The sequence below is a fragment of the Halichoerus grypus genome, chromosome X, assembly GCF_964656455.1.
Source record: "Halichoerus grypus chromosome X, mHalGry1.hap1.1, whole genome shotgun sequence".
Taxonomy (NCBI): Eukaryota; Metazoa; Chordata; class Mammalia; order Carnivora; family Phocidae; genus Halichoerus; species Halichoerus grypus.
This window is the reverse complement of record NC_135727.1, coordinates 50678293-50695192: the sequence shown is the minus strand read 5'-3', so window position 1 is coordinate 50695192 and position 16900 is coordinate 50678293. Positions and strand designations below refer to the sequence as shown.

General features: G+C 37.0%; 1 pseudogene; it reads left to right on the top strand.

Moving 5' to 3' along the window:
- Positions 1-1789: 1789 nt before the first annotated feature.
- LOC118522372 (large ribosomal subunit protein uL29 pseudogene) lies at positions 1790-11715 on the top strand (annotated as a pseudogene).
- The last annotated feature ends 5185 nt before the right edge of the window (positions 11716-16900 follow it).

Here is a 16900-nt window from a genome sequence, read left to right as displayed (position 1 = left end):
TAGACATTTTGCTTTTTTGTAGATAATATTCCTACTGACAATTTGATGTGTGTGTGTGTGTGTGTGTGTGTGTGTGTGTGTAGACATTTCCCTCCAACTAAATGTTATGTGCTTTTCTGATTTTAAGATTCTTTTAAAAATCAATCTAGTTACCTCCCTGTTTCCAGATGCCATTATGATACTAGAGAAAATTTTCATATATCTTAGTTCTTTCCTGGCTAACTAATGCAGTTCCAAGGTCAGGGTTCAAGTCCTTTCTCTTATGGCTGCACTGTAAAACCCTTACTCTTCCTCAAATAACCATTTGTCACCTTTTTTCTCTTACCAATTCCACACTCCCTTCCTTTAAAATTATCTTCAACAGAAGTGACTAACATAAACCAAATCCCTGTGGCTCTAGAAGTTATGCCAAAGTAAATTCTTGCATGGTAGAATGTGGTTGGTGAGGGATTATATTACATACAGAACACTTCCAATATTTCTTTCAGACAGCCCTCATTTTATTATTTTAAATTAGGGGTAATTATTTTGTTTTTATGCATCTGCAAGACTATTCACATAAATACACTTGTGAATTGGAAAAAAATCTTCTATCAGGTTATATGTCCTAATTTATAGTTGAAAATAAGGTCATCTTAACAACTTTTTTGCCGGTAAATAATGTTCTACATAAATTATTTTTTTTCCAACAGACACACACACACACACACAAACACACACACTCAAATTGTCATTTAGTAGGCATGGTATCCACAAGAAAGCAAAGTGGATTTACAAGGATCTTATATATTTAGCTCTTAATATATGCTCAAACTATGTCATTTGTTATAACTGAAGTATATTTCTTTGAAAACCATGGCTTAATTCTTTGAGAAGAAATACTTCTAAAATATATAGCATAGTTATATGTCTTCTTAAATAAATGTTACTGAACATAATTTAACTTTCAGGTTAATCAGGCTTATCAAATTGAATACCAGTGATTGTACTACCCTATGCATGATACTGTATTACTTTCAGAGTCAGTTCTTGTATATGAGCTTCTTTGGCTCAATGATAATGCTGTGGCTTCTGAGTCTCTCTCTCTTTTGTTTCTCAGTCTCTCTTTCTCCCTTCCTCTCTCCCTCCCTTTCTTCAAGGGCTTAGTTCTAACAATACTACCTCCACACACACTTCTGATTTATTATTTCTAAATTTTATAGCCTAATAAATCAGTTTTTTTCAAAACTGTACAAAATAAAAGTAAACAGCTCTAAGGAACTGAGGATGGGCCCTCTGGCAGAAGCAATGTACAGTTTTGCAAGAACTTTATTACATGTAATTGGGCTTCATAGAGCTTTTTGGGATGCCTGGGTGGCTCAGTTGGTTAAGCATCTGCCTTTGGCTCAGGTCATGATCCCAGGGTCCTGGGATCGAGTCCTGCATCGGGCTCCTTGCTCAGTAGGGAGCCTGCTTTGGCCTCTGCCTGCCACTCCCCCTGCTTGTGCTCTCTCTCTCTCACAAATAAATAAAAAATCTTTAAAAAAAGAAAGATCTTTTTGTGTTTTCATGATTTTTATCTATATTTCAGATCCTTAGAGCTGCCAAAAATAATTCTTTACATAACAGATATATTCCTGGATTTAAAAATATCCTGTGTAAGTAGATTACATGCCAATGCAGCCATATATATTCCTCTTATTCACAGTGAAAGAATAAGCTTATAAATTATCTCACCCAAACTTTGGAGATTGGATTGATATAATTGAACTCAAATGTTAAATCTTTATAAAAAGAGATACGACTAGTCATGTGTGGACAAAGCAAGAAGTTGACTGTGAAGGCTAAAGAGTTTGGGAAGATCCAAAAGTCTAACCCAGGTGAACTAGGTACAATCTTATAAAGGTGGGACTAAAAGTGGGATTCAGTAAGTGAACCCTAATATTACTATATCTTGTCGTTTACAGTAGTAATTCTTAATCTTTTTCCTCCTTAGGATTTCTAAAGGATTTGCCACACTCTCATGAGTAACAATGGTTTTGCTAGATATTCTATTGGGGAAAAAAAAGAATCTTTCACATATTGGAATACTTGTTTGTGGCAAATTACCTATAAGGGAGGAAAAATAATTTTTCCTTTATCTCTAGGTTCTTGCTTGAGACCCCTATAATAGAAAAACTAACAGGAGAAAAGCAAACAGAAGATTAATACCATGTATACTTCCTATACAAATGGGAAAAACCCAGGAAAACTAAGTAACACCCCAAATGGCCCAAGCCACCACCTTAAATACCATCTCCAGATAAAGACAAAAGATATTGAGGATTGGGGGATCCATTTATGGGGGGGTATCACAAAATACACTGTAGACAAGCATATGGTTGTTATGTAGATTTAAGTGGCTGACTTCTCCATTCATAAGTTTCTAGAGATCTAGTCACCTAAATAGTCTAGTACAAAGAGGGAGACACCCTTACAAGTGGAGTAACCCTTGTGAATGTAGATTTCTCGAACAAAGGGCAACTTCTATGCTCTTTCCAGAGGTTCTCCTGTGTCTGCAACCTCTCAAAAATAATCAACCCAAAATAATACTTATGCCCAAAAAGCATATTTTGGGATGGCATATTTGTTCCCTTTACACCCAAATCAAACTGGTTTAAATAATGATGCCTATGTACCTGAAAATTCCAGCGTAGCTTCAGTTAAGTCTTGATCTTGCAGCTGTATCAAACCCCAAAGGACCCTATTTCTTTTGGCAGCTCTGCTGTCTCCTTTGGCCTAGTTTGCCATCATAAGACTTGCTTTCCATATAGTCCCAGAATGGCTGTCAACAGCACCCAGACATACATGCTTCCTTTGTCATATTCAGCAGAAAATAACAGTGAGTATCTTTGCCCCAGTATTCCCAGAAAAACTCCTGAGATTCATTCTAATTATATTGGCTTCACTTACATTCCCACTGTTGAACCAATCTCTGTGGCTAGAGAGAAAGAATGAGCTTGTTGTCTTCATGTTTAGCTTTTTTTTTCTAAATGTATCAAACCCAAATGCCTGTATAGGCCAGGAAAGGGATATAAATGAAAAAAAAGAGCCTGATAAAGATTTTAGTATATTGAAGAGTCCATGTCCCATACAAAGGGCTCAGGCCCTACTCAGATTCAGGCAATTAATGCCATGTTAGGAGGAAGCAGTGTTGGTATGTATTCTGGTTTGTCTAGATTTTTATGTAAAGTTCAATAACTTGTTCACATTGATATCTAATTCCAAACTTTATGTATACTATACCACAGGCCTATAAAAAGCATATGTGGACTGAATCAAGATTCTGCCCTAAAGAACAAAATGCAAAGACTGATGGTGCAAGGATTCTGGTCCAATGGATGAGTGTCCTTCTCATTGTTCATTAATCAATTGGCATTTTTTTGTTTTCTATTTTAGTCTTTGTGAGCTTGCTTAATGTCAGTCCTTCCCTGAGGGACAGATCCTATCTTAATGCACTCACTAAATTAAATTTCTAAACCTACAAGGGTAAGAATTAAACCCAGGAAGTCACAAAATCACTAAAGTCATTGCTATCTTTCCAGGATCATGAAAGCCAACTGAATAGCTCTCCCAGGATCACTGAGTTACTTATACCTTTCCATTTGGTTTATTGGTTTATAATGTCTGTCCTTAAAAAAACAACAACAAAACAACAACAACAAAAAATCTTTACTCTGAAAGATTCCCAACAAATCTACTTTTCACAATGTATTTTTTTTTTTTTTTGATATACAGATCTTCCTCAACTTATGATGTGGTTATGTCCTAATAAATCCATCTTAAATTGAAAATATTGTAAGTAGAAAATTCATTTAATACACCTAACTTACTGAACATCATAGCTTAGCCTAGCCTACCTTAAACATGCTCAGAACACTTACATAGCCTACAGCTGGACAAAATCATCTAACACAAAGCCTATTTTATAAATAAAATGTTGACTATCCCATATAATTTATTGAATACTGTACTGAATGTGAAAAACAGAATGGTTGTATGGGTACAGAATGGTTGTAAGTGTATTGGTTATATACCCTTATGATCATGTGGCTGATTGGGAACTGTGGCTCACTGCCACTGTCCAGCATCAGAAGAGAGTATTGTACTATATACCACTAGCCTGGGAAAAGATCCAAAATTCAAAACTCAAAATACAGTTTCTATTGAATGTGTATGGCTTTTGCACCATTGTAAAGTGGAAAATTTATAATTCAAACCATTGTAAGTTGGGGATTGTCTGTAGTATGTGTAGGGGAGGAAAAGTAATTTTCCCTCTACATTTCTAGGTTCTTGGCTGAGACTTCCTCCCCCCATGTAATATAAAGATTAAAAGGAGAAACAGAACCAATATAAATTATGTATGCACATAAGTATGTATGGGAGATCCACTAAGCTGTAAGACTCAAAAGGCAGCCAGGCAATTGAAGCTTATATACCATCCTATGGAAAGGAAAGAGATAGGGGTCTGGAGCTTCAAAGGGAGAAAGCAATTGATAGGAATGTGAGAAAAGAATGCGTATGGTAAACAAAGTTTGCCCTGCTATGCAAATAAGTCTCTCAGGTAAAAAGTGATTTCTAATAATCTCTGTCTTTCTCCCACAGTTCCCTTTTCTAATGTAAATATCCCTTACAAAAGGGACTCTGTTTTCAGAGCTTCTCTTGTGTCTTCAGTTTCTCAAAATAATCAGCACAAAATAATCCTTATGCCAAAGAGGCATATTTTGGGTTAGCATATTCTACTACCCTTCATATAATTTGATTCACAACACTTATTTACTCCCAACTTCTGAAAAAGATACGAATTACATAAAATAAGGTATTCCTCTATATTTAATTCATTTTTCTGTGTAAAATGTGGAAATGTGTTACTTGGAAATATTTTGGTTACAAGTATCAGAAGCCAAATACAAACTAACCTAAGCAAAAAGAGAGAGAGAAAGAGAGATAATGTATTAGTTATGTACCTGTGAAGTCAAAGAAGGATTTCAATTAGCTCCAGGCACAACTGGATCTAGTTCTGACTCTCTTTCTATGCATCACTTCTGCTTGCTTTCATTCTCATACAGTTCCCCTCCACAGGCATGGCAGGATGACCATCAGCCACCCCATATTTGCATGCAGATTTCAACTGAAGCACCTTGGCTAACCTGATTTGAATCATGTGCTCATCCCTGGACCAGTCATTGGGACCAGAGATTTGACAGACCTGGGACATAAGAAAACTCCTATGTCACAAGACCACCCCTATGCCCAGGGCAAGATTAAAGTCATGGACTGTCTCCCCATAGGAAAGAAGGATTCTACTCCTAAGTGAAGGAGGCAAAAAGCGCTGGACAGACAAAAGCAACAGCGATTCACTATAGCAATTCATATTCTAAGAAATTAATCCTTTATCCACTTCTTATAGAAACACTATTTGCCTGACAAGGAAGACATTCAAATATGTTCTATATTAAACCCAAATTAAAACTCAATGAAAAGGAATCTTCTATGGGACTGTGAAATTCCTTGGAAAGTATAGTGCTATTTTATTATATAAAACATATAGATGGAAAAGACCCAGCAATGATTCAGGTCATCCATTAAGTGGTATTATTTTAAGCCCTTACTCTGCGTTTCTGCTTCTCAGTCAGTCTAGCTTGAGTCTTAAGTTATGCCACTTATGACACATTTTTTAACTTAATAATTCTTTCAGTCAGGAAATTTTTGGCTGATTAAACAGCATTCTAAAATCATGAAAGTCCATAGTAAAGTGAGTTATCAGGAAACCATAAAAGGACCAGGAGGGAAAGTACAGGTGGTATATGTGGATCCTTATTTAAATCCGAATAAAATGTTGAGCATCTAAAGTTACAAACTGCTATCCTGCAATGACAGATCTTTAGTAGGCTCTGTAAATCACTCACAGATTAATGTTTCTGAATTGTCAGGGGGCCCGAAGAGGGTACTATTGTGCCAGTATCCTGGTATTCTCAGGTGTCATTGATCAGTGTGGGATTTGGAGGCAGCAGTTTAGAATCACTAATGTGGTGAAGGGGAGCAAAATTTGCTACCTCAAAATGCCTTTTTGGCATGAGTATTATTTTGGGCTGATTATTTTTGAGAGAGTGCAGACACAGGAGAATCTCTGAAAACAGAGTAGAAGTTGCCTTTTTGTTAGGGAAATTTACATTTATAAGGGAAATCTCCATTTGTAAGAGTGTCTCCCTCATTCTACCAGGAAGAGAAAGATGACTATAAATCACAAAAGAATTTTATTGGTGTAAAAGGCACTGACTTAATTCTGCATAACAACCTTACCCTTGTCTATTGTGCTTTTCTTGGTAACCTCTCATAATTGGCTTCCCCTTATCCCCACATTTTTTTTTTTTTTTGTCTTTAGCTGGAGATGGTATTTAAGGTGGTGGCTTGGGCCATCTGGGTGAATTAGTCAGTTTTCCTGGGTCTCTTCCATTTTTATAGGAGGTATACATGTTATTAGATATGTTTTTCTTTTGTTAATTTGTCTTTTATTATGAGGGGGATGCTCTGCCAAGAACTTAAAAGGGGAGAGGGAAAATTATTTTTCCTCCTCTACAGAGTGACTAATGTGGTAAGCTGAAGTTTACTGATGGTGTTCCTCTTCCCTTGAAGAGCTCAGCACTCAGGTTCCCCAGTGTCTAAAATTCTAACTTTATAATTCTTGCATTTGATTTAAACATTTTTCTTTCTGCACAGTGCTCTTTTTTAAAAAGATTATTTATTTATTTATTTGACAGAGAGAGAGAGTGCACAAGCAGGGGGAGTGGGAGAGAGAGAAGCAGATTCCCCACTGAGCAGGGAGCCTGAGGTGGGGCTCAATTCCAGGACCCTGGGATCATGACCTAAGCCAAAGGCAGACGCATAACCGACTGAGCCACCCCGGTGCCCCAGTACAATGCTTTTTTAAAGTGATCACCATCCTTGCTCTCAGATCTAACATATTAAGATATTCCATATATGATGCTGCTCATTTGATCCCTTTCTCCTCTTACCGGAAGGACCTACTTATATATTCTGAGATGTCTGAGAATCTGGACCTGGGGGTGGAACAAAAAGATTGCTGAAGAAAAGTTTTACTGTTGAAGCTTTTTTTTTTTCTTTAGTGCCCATGGTTCTTGGTTACACCACTGTGAAGAATGAAGAGGTAGACCAGACGAAGAGTGGTGGGCAGCAAAACAAAGTTTATTGAGCGAAAGTAAAGCTAAGTTTATTGAGCAATAGTACAAAGCTCCTGAAGAGGAAGGGGACCCGAGGGGGTTGCCACTGGAATTTCTAAGTCTAGGGGTTTTATGGGCTTGTTGGTGGGCTGTTTTAATCTGATTAACCCTCCATGCACCTGTCACCCAATCAGATTTTTATCCACACGTTCATCTACCTATCAGGTAGTTGTTCATGTGGTAAAGGGTGGAGGGCTCCTTCCACGGTGGTATAAAATCCTTTTAAGGGTGGTTTCCTCTTAGGATGGGGCCCCTTGTCCCTACCTGCCTTTCTTCTGACTATTCTTCATTATTACTACTGTCAGTTTTGCCAGAGTGTGACCCTGTTGCCAATCAGTTTCTCAGCTCCTCAAAATGGAGGTCTTCTCAGCTCCAGTGCAGATTCTTCTATAATGCTCTTAAGGTATTAAGGCTACTAGATCTATGGGCTTTCCCTTGGGGGAGTGGGAATCTAGCTCTAATTTTGGAAAGGATGTAGAAGTCACAACAGGCACACTGTCCTGGGTAACTCCCAAGAGGTGGAAGGGAGGAAAAATAATTTTTCCTCTACCCTTCTAGGTTCTTGGCTGAGACCCATCTGTAATAAACACAGATTAATAAGAGAAAAACAACAGATGTTTGATAAAATGTATACCTCCTGTATACATAGGGAGAGACCCAGGAACAGCAAGTCAAATCCCCCAAAGTGGCCCAAGCTACCACTTTAAATATGATCTTTATCTAAAGACAAGAAGAAAATCTCATGGTGGGTGGAGAGGCAGTTATGTGAGGTTACCAGGAAAAGTGCAGTAAACAAGGGTAAGTAAGGTTTGTTATGCAGATTTAAATTGTGCCTTTTCCTTTGGTAAAATTCTCTGGTGATTTATGGTCATCCTTATCTTCCGGGTAGAGAGAGGCAGACACTTACAAATGGCGATTTCCCTTATAAATGTAAATTTTCCTAACAAAAAGGCAACTTCTATTCTGTCTTCAGAGATTCTCCTGTGTCTGTAGCCTCAAAAACAATCAGCTCAAAATAATCCTTATGTTAAAGAGGCACATTTTCTTTTTTTTTTTTTTAAAGATTTTATTTATTTATTTGAGAGAGAGAGAATGAGAGACAGAGAGCATGAGAGGGAGGAGGGTCAGAGGGAGAAGCAGACTCCCTGCCGAGCAGAGAGCCCAATGCGGGACTCGATCCCGGGACTCCAGGATCATGACCTGAGCCAAAGGCAGTTGCTTAACCAACTGAGCCACCCAGGCGCCCAAAGAGGCACATTTTCAAGTGGCATATTCTGTTTCCCTTCAGAAGAGTGTGTGTGAACAAAGACATAAACATTAGAGTGATGCTCAGGCCTCTTTTGGGGAGGGGAAGATCAGAGCATATCCCTTAGGGCAAAAGGTGCATAGGATATGCAGAGCAGAAATGCTTAGGTTGACTTATATGAAATGAGAATTTGGTCAATTATATTCTCTTAATGTCTAATTATCCCTCCTTGTTCTTATTTAACAAATTCCTTCTCCTTTTTGAATCATAGTATATGATTCAAACATTTATAAACTGTTCTCACACCCCTGCTTAGTGATCACTTAGGCCACATTTTAAATCCCTTTCACCTTTTCTTGTAAATCAGTCCCTTTCCTTGAATCTTTCTGTTCTTCTATTACTGGATTACTTTTCTTTTCTTTTCTTTTCTTTTCTTTTCTTTTCTTTTCTTTTCTTTTCTTTCTGTTCTTTCTTTCTTTCTTTCTTTCTTTCTTTCTTTCTTTCTTTCTTTCTTCTCTTTCCTTTTTCTTTTTTACCTTATTCTGGTATTAAAATGCTCCAGTTATGGGGTGCTTGGATGGCTCAGTTGGTTGGGTAGCTGGCTCTTGGTTTCAGCTTGGGTCATGATCTCAGGGTCATGAGATTGAGCCCTGAGTCAGGCTCTGCATTCAGCGTGGAGTCTGCTTGGAATTCTCTCTTTCCCTCTCCTTCTCCCTCACCCACTCCCCCTGTTTGCACTCTCTCTCTCTTTTCTCTCTTATAAATAAATAAATAAATAAATAAATAAATAAATAAAAATAAATAAATAAATATCTTTTAAAAAAATGCTCCAATTAACTGCAGTGTTTACCTCTCAGGCTGCAGCTTCACTCTTTGGGTCTGGGGCAGATTAGCTACTTCAGCTAAATTCTTCTTTCACTTTTTCTTTCTGCTTTTCTATATCTACACAACTGTTATAGAGGTGGGTTCCACCGGCTTCAAAAATTGCTATAATATAGTCGTGGTCATCAAATATTAGTGTGTAGCCACGAACCTAGAAGTGTAGAAAGAAAATGATTTTTCCTCCCCTACACAATTAAGAAATTGAATGCCAAATTATTTCTTGATGATATTTATAAATTGCCAAAATGTTATCTGACCTGTACCATCAATTTTAATAAACCCAATCTATTCATGGCTTGTGAGTCTACAGTTCGGATATTTGAGTTTCTACTTTTGCATGAGGACTTGTTTCTTTACTCTTTCCTTTGGCTATTGTTGAGCCACTCTTATTTGCATATAACACAGTGCTAAACAATATAGTATCAAGAAAAAAATAGAAGACCTGTCTTCTAGGAATTTAAAAGCTAGTTGGAGAGTCAAAAGGAAAACACATAACAAAAGCTAGCATTTATTGAACACTTACTATACTGAGCTTAAAAGTTTTTCATTCATTTACTCATTCACTCATTAGTACGTAGGTACTAATGACTTACATTTATTAAGCTCTTATCAAGTGTTTTATACATATTCTGTAATTTTCACAATGACCCTGTGAGGTCCTGACAATCAATGAGCCCTACTTTATTAAAGGGGGGGAACTGAGCTATGGAGAAGTTAGGCAATTTGCTCAAGGTCACACAGCTAGTAAGTGGTGGAGCAGAGGACTTGAAACCAAGCATTTTGGCTCCAAAGCTTGGACTCTTGCTGCCTTGCTATTATCCCAGCTTTACAAATGAGGATGCTGAGGCTTAGAAAGAAATATGTGACCGGGCGCCTGGGTGGCTCAGTTGGTTAAGCAACTGCCTTCGGCTCAGGTCATGATCCTGGAGTCCCGGGATCGAGTCCCGCATCGGACTCCCTGCTCAGCGGGGAGTCTGCTTCTCCCTCTGATCCTCCCCCTCTCATGCTCTCTGTCTCCCATTCTCTCTCTCAGATAAATAAATAAAAAATCTTTAAAAAAAAAAAAAAAAAAAAGAAATATGTGACCTACCCAAGACTATGTGGCTAGTAAGTGATGGAACTGGGATTTAATTTGACTCTATGGCTCATGGTCTTAACCTTTAAGCTACACTGCCTCATAAAGCAATTAAGTTAACAATTTAAACAAACAATGAAGCAATGTCACATGGCAAAATGTGATGATGACAAATTTAGCAGAAGAATTTCCAGATTTTGTCTTCCTTTTGAAGAAGAAAGTTTTTGTTGTTTGCATTGGTCCCATTTTCCTTGTTGGATTTGCTTTCATACTTTAACATTTCTTTTTTTAACAATAAGGGCATCTAGTTAAAAATCCAGACCCTTCAATGCTCTGGGCTAGTTGTTTTGCTACCCTGATGATATGGACATGCTTGATTTTCCTGTGTTCCATTTGCTGTTTTATTGACACAGTTATTGATAAAAGAAAACTCCCTGCCCAGATGCATTCTTTGGCTTTAAGTAGGCTTCATGGGTGAACATTACCTTTGAACAATTAACCATTTTGGTAGCAAAAGCCTTTCCAGACCAGCAGTGATCACAGTCTATTGATGCTAACATCTCCAATGCTTCTGAATTAATCTTTTCTCTAGCTTAAGGATAACAGCTTTTTGTTTTTATTTTTGCATGAGAGATTCCACATTCAGTTGATATTGTAACTTTCTTTGGTTAATCAATTTTGCCACTCCCCTCCAAACAAAAAATAAATAAACAAATCCACCTCAAACACAGCCCAAAAAGAAGTTAAGCCATGAAAGATGAAGAGAATTTTGACCTGCAGAAATGGTGGGTGTGGTGGTCGTGGTGGAGTGTGTAGATGTACATGTGACAGAGCAAAGTACAAATAAGAAGTAAAAAAAGCTCTTTTCCTCAGAACAGGTGGTGGTGGCTTGTGTAGCCATTGACAAAGTTAGATCTTTCTGGCAAGAAAAAGGAGCAGCTGAAACAGCTGGATGCCCTGAAGTTGGAGTTGGTCCAGCTTCATGTCACCAAAGTGGCAAGCATTATGGCATCCAAGCTCTCCAAAGATCTGAGTTGTTTGCAAATCCATTGCCTGCATTCTCACCATTATTAACCACACTCAGAAGGATGAACCTCAGAAAATTCTACAAGGGCAAGAAGTACAACTTCTGGATCTTCAGACCAAGAAAACACATGGCATGCACTTAGCAAGCATGGGAGAAGCTGAAGACCAAGAAGCAGTAGCAGAAGTAACAGCTGTACCCACTGCAGAACTTTGTGGTCAAGACCTAAGCATCATAGCATCAATAAACACAAACAAACTGGGAAAAAAAGAAGTAAAAAATAAGTGAAATGGCACAGGAAGCAAGGAAAGAAAAAATTATTGTTTTGTTTACTACAGTTCTTCAGTATCTATATTCTGTCCAATCTAGAGATTTCCCTTGTAGAGAGGTTCTGTGTTTCTCCATTCATCAGTGCTATGGGAATCAAAGGATTCCATGAATGGTATTCTAATTGAACATCAAGCCAAAACAGTGCTTGCTTTCCAACCCTGAAAAGAATGTTTTAGATCCCTGTTTTACTTGGAAAGCGAGTGCGTATTTTCCACTTATGTAATAAGTTATGTAAATCTTAATGAAACTAAAAGTACCGGTTGAATACTGTGCCAGTGTTCCTTTAAAAATGTTCTTGCGGAGTCACAAAGAACAAGATAATTAAAACTCCTTGCAGAGTTTAGTTCTTTGACCTCTCATTAGTTTCAGCATTATAAATTGCCATTTGTTAGCAGCCTAATTTGATTATTAGCCCCTCTGAGCTAACAACACACATTCTGAAGAGTGGACTCCGCATGACTCAGAATGCATGCTGCTGCTGCATACCCGAGATGGAAAATTGAGGAGCAAATTGCCTTGCTCCTGTGTGTTCATGAATTAGTCATACTAAAGTGGTTAAACAAAGGGAAAGCAGTCTTTCCCAACACCTGCAGGTATGAGTTTGATAAAAGAAACTCAAAAGTATGACTAGTTCTTTCTGGAAGCAGTTTTATGAGGTGTCATGGAGGGAGGAGGAGAAAGAGAGCATTTTGGTTCCTACAGTTTTATCATTAAGAAAAAAAATTGGTGTGTCATATCACCTTTTGTCACCCTGCAGAGTGAAATAACTGAATTACTTCCTGAAGGTATTTCAACAAATGCAGAAACTTAAAGCTGGGGACTACAGCACATTCATTCTTTATCTCTCTGGGTAGGAACTCTGGTCTCAGCATTTTAATTAATTCCTTGATATTGCTACTAGGAGGCTTAGCAAATGTAATCAGGCTTCTTGCCAAAGCCAATGTCTGTAAAACAACCCAACTTCTATTTTTTTAAATGAGCAAGCTAAATCAGAGAGTTGTGAGAAAGCAGAAAAACACGATAATAAGAATACAGAATTGAAACATTCCCCAACCCCTGTGCTTACCAAATATAAGCAGTTGAAAGAGCTGCACCCATTGCCTCTGTTACACTCCAGAAGGTCATTTGAGGCAAGTATCAGTCTTCAACTCTCCCAAGTTTGAGATCATGAAAGAGGATTAATTAAGTTAGAATTTTAGTTTGAAAAATGTAGGAAAACATAATAATAACAATAGTAACAACACAAGAGATTCTCTCTTAGTGAACTTCCACTTAAGCAGCTTGCTGGGTTAATTGACACTCAGTAAGACCCAGTGACAAATGGCCATAGTACACTAACTGCCTGTGCTTAGTAGTGTCGTTAGAAGTGTCTAGTTTGCCCAGATAATTCAACCAATTGTGTTGTATGCCTACTGCAAATTAGTTGAGTTTGTTCCAAATCTATTTATGTCAGTTGTACATGATGATGTGATTATGTGATTTAATTAAATATTATGTAAACTGATGAAATATGAATGCAAAGTGAGTTGTTGCTTCATTGAAATCTAGGTTGAATGCCCTTGTAAGACTTAGAAAAGGCAGGGTGCTAAAAAAAATCTGTCAACTTAGGTGTAGGTGAGAGAAAAGTAAAAGATGGGGGAAATTATAATAATTAAGATAGTCTACATTCAGATTGCTTCATGTTTTTTCTTTTATGGAAAATTTCAAACATATCTAAAATTAGAGTCTAATATAATTAAAATGATATTCTCATCACCCAGCTTCAACAATTACCCATACCTGTCCAATCTTGTTTCAGCTATACCCCACTCACTCCTCCATCATAATTATTTTGAAATAAACTTATTATTTTGTCACTTCCTTTTATAGGTCTTTTAAGTTTTTATTTCACTTTAAAGGAACCCAACCTAGAGATTATTATGGTTGTGGCTTGTGCAAGCAAGATAATGCAAAACTCCAAAAGTCAACCCATACGTAGGGAAAAAGCTGGAGGATAGAAAGAAATACCCTGGAATCCATATATTAAGCTCTAGAAGAGAGAGGCTATCCACTAATCAATCTGTTATCAAAAAATATTTGTTAAAATATTTAAGATACACAACATATTTTAATGGTTGTTTCAATCACTTTGACTAATCATGAACTACTGAATCCTACTTATTGGATTATAAGGTTTTTAGCATAAAAATGATATTAATGATGATATAATGTGATTGGCATGCTGAGAATGATTTACATGTCAAGGTTAGCATAAACCAATAACTCTGTAATGCCATGCTTTTCAGGCTTATTTCATTTGGAAAAAGAAACTCATGACTTCAAGGTTTGTTTTGTCTTCAAGGTCATGGTTTGGGAGCAGCAAAGATGTCATGTTAATTGAGTTGTTTGCCTAAGTCCAACTTCTTTTAACATAGCCGGTACTGTTCAGAAGAATGGAATACTTAAGTGACTTTTCATTCCACTCTCCTACCCCTAGACACACCTGATTAGACATATCCCAAGATGCCAGTCCATGGGCTAACCTGCTGCTATCTTAAGAATTTGAAATAAGATACATAGATCTAGTTAGAAAATTGGTGAATGATTGATGTGAATGGCTGCTTCAGCCAAATTGGGCCATATGAAAGCAAAGGAAGTGAGTTGAGAGAGGAGGCAGAGAGACAGAGATGAGAGAGCCTTTTTTCGAGACAGAGTAAACAACCATGGTTTCTGATTTAACAGGTAAATTTTCAGTTCCTAGGGTCCTGACTGTGCTTTGTTGGTTGCCCTTGGATTTCCATGAGATTGTTTGTTGCAGACTTTTATTGATTTTTTTTCTATTTAAGCCAGCTTGAATCAGTTCCTATTCCTTGTAAACAATAGTCACTAACTGAGAAAACTCACAGTTTAAACCAAATGTAGCATTAGGCTAGGTTTTCTCATGGTAATCCCTAATGCATGTGTGTATATGTGTATGTGCACTTATGTGTATGAATATATATGTATGACTTTAATATCCACTGATACTTATGCTGTTTATAAAGCATCCAGGGTTGTCCCAGCTTAAGATATTTAATTCACATATAATCTTATACAAGAAGAGGGAATTAGCTAGTGATAAACCCAGGTCTATGAAACAGGGCAAGGTTACATTATTTTATTCATGTTTTTACTACTATGATACTCCATTGTTTTAAAGTTGCTTATGAGCCTAAAAAAAGAGCGTTTTCTGTTTTTATTCTATTTTATTTTCCATGAACCAATTCCAGGTTGGTATCAGAAAATAATGTTTTCCCAAACATTCATATTCAACTATTGTGTATATGCAACCCTTACTACATATCAAGCATTTTTGCATACTGACTTTATTTAACTCTTTCTGGAAACAGTCCTTTACAGATGAGGAAATTGAAACTCAAGACAAATTAAATGTCTTGCCCAAAGTTGTATGGCTAGTGAATGACAGAATGAGGTACTCTTTCTATGGCAAGAAAGGGTGTAGCATTGAGTGTGAGACCAGAATGGAATACATAGCTTAAAATAAGGCTAAAAGGGGCGTTCTTTGCTATTTTGGGCTATTAGATAGGAATATTGCTACTGAGCAAGATATGTTTTACGTAAGACAGAATGAGGATGATTATAGCCCTATGCTCAAATTGTAAGAACATACTTTGATTCACATGGGTTTAAGTTGGGTTTAGATTCATAAGTAAATTTGAATCATTTCTGATTTGACCTTTGCCTCTTTTGTATATATCATTGTTACCTGCAATATCTACTTTGCTTTCCTCATGGAATGCCCTGAGTGCAAATGTCAGGGAATATTTTATATTGTGAATAAGAATTAGTAAGTCTCCAGTGGAGAAAAATCTAGAATGGTATTCAGAAAGGCTGGTTGCAACATTTTGCAAACAGCTCTACCCAAGCATATTTAGATCCAGCAGTAGTCAGGTAGGTCTTTGCTTTTCTATACACTTTCCTGGAGGAAATTACTTCCCTTTACTGGATCTCAGTTTACCCATTTGTAAATTGAGAAATTTCATCTAAATTATCTCTATAAATACTTCCTAACTTGATAATTTTGCTTTCTATAAACACACTTTCCAAAAGCAATAGCTTAATGAAACAGAATTATCTTATTCTTTTTCCTTTTAGATAGTCACTTAATTGGATGGTAATGCATTTCCTAGAAGCTGGTGAATCTAATATTTGATGGATACCAGCCTAGTTTGTACTGACATCTTGTGTGGCTTCCCCTAGACATTACACAATCAGACATGACTCTTCAATACAGCTTATCTGGCCCAGAGGTTAAATGTGTTCATTTGCTTATTATCAGGGCCCTGCATACACATGTCTGCCAACACTTCTAGCACTTGGGGAAAAACAAGAACTGCAGAGAGGCTTAACTTTTTACCTTTCTGTTTGTTCTTGGCAGAATCGTTGTTTTCCCGTGCAATTTCATGAGCACTGTATGGTTTTTATTGATTGACTAAAAGGTATTTGTTTTTGGAGTATGACAGAGAACTATCATTCTCCTTTAAAAAACCTTGGGGTAATAGTCTGTTCAGTTTCTAAGGCTGCCCCTCATTCAAAAATATTAAATGTATTCATAACAGAGAAGAGTTATTGTCACAAAATGAAGGCAACTTCTAGAAAATTCCACATGGCCAACTTCTACTTTCCTTTAAGAAATACACCATGAATTGCCCCTCAACTCTACCTTAATTATTTAGTACAGGGCTTCCCAACAAATCCATTCATTGTAGCTTTGCTCAGTCTAATATCTTTGTCCTCATAAATCTACATTCAGTGTTAATGACAAAATTGAAGGAGAGGTTGTAGACAGTCAGATGTGTGTGTATTTTCTTGGAGCTTTTACATACTAATGGTTCATTTTCTGAGTCCTGGAAAAAGTCAAAATAAGTTTTATTATCAATGATACCTTTATTCCACTTTTTAATAACACTTTTGTGGGGTTTTTTTTTTGACATTCAAATTGATGTCACTACTCCTGAAGCATTTTCTCTCTTTAACTTGAGTTGTCTTTTCAACACTGGTTTTTCTTGACTAACCTTTGATGCAGCTTCCATTGCTCATTTATA